Here is a 1,003-nt window from a genome sequence, read left to right on the forward strand (position 1 = left end):
AAATTTTGATTGATTTAATGTCTTGTTTTTAACTCTGGTTTTTAATGTTTTAGCAATCATTGGAGCCTTGTCTATTTGGAGCTAGACAAGAAGATTGTCTAGACTATGAATTCTATACCACGCACACACCCCCTGAATTGAGACTGTGAGTCTTGCTCATTTATGTTACTCTAAATTACCAAGTCCTTTTGTAATTTCTAGTGTCTTATGAAATTTGTATGCCTTGACAGTTGTATTAAGAGAATGCTTGCAGCTATTGGCCCTGTTTGCCTTGTTGAAGGCATTTTTGACTCTGCAATCAAGGAAATATCTATGCCATATCAAACAGATGGCTATTCGTGTGGGGGCTGGAGAACTATTATACATGTAGAGTACCTACTAGACAACCTGTTTCAACATAACCCTACATGGACCAAGGTAATAAAACTTGTTGATAATTTCTCCCTCAGCAATCATAAATTTATGCTCTACTAAACTTGATGATTTTTTTCCCTTTCACCGCAGTCAACTATTGAAAGATACGACAACCTCTTTGTGGAGCGCTATAGAGTAACCATGATACACGGATGATCTTAAAATGTGCTCAGGAGAAGACCCCACAGAACGAACCTACTTTCCCAGATAAGGTGTGAGGTTCTCGTCGACGATGGACAACCAGGGGAAGGAGGAGGAGAGTGTTGAGCAAGAGAAGAACGGTGAGGATGGAAAAGGAGAGAAGGAGGCGGAGGGCAAAGAAGAGAAGGGTGAGGAGGAGGAGAGCAGAGAAGAGAAGGGTGAGGAGGAGGAGGGCAGAGAAGAGGAGGTTGAGAAGGGCAGGGAAGAGAAGGGTGAGAAGGAGAAGATGGGTGAGGAGGAGAAGATGGATGAGAAGGGCAAGAGAAGAACGGTGAGGACAGAAAAGGAGAGAAGAAGGAGGAGGGCAGAGAAGAGAAGGGTGAGGAGGAGGAGGGCAGAGAAGAGGAGGTTGAGAAGGGCAGGGAAGAGAAGGGTGAGAAGGAGAAGA

The sequence above is a fragment of the Cibotium barometz genome, chromosome 56 (genome assembly GCF_041138505.1).
Source record: "Cibotium barometz isolate CiBa-2024 chromosome 56, ASM4113850v1, whole genome shotgun sequence".
Lineage (NCBI taxonomy): Eukaryota > Viridiplantae > Streptophyta > Polypodiopsida > Cyatheales > Cibotiaceae > Cibotium > Cibotium barometz.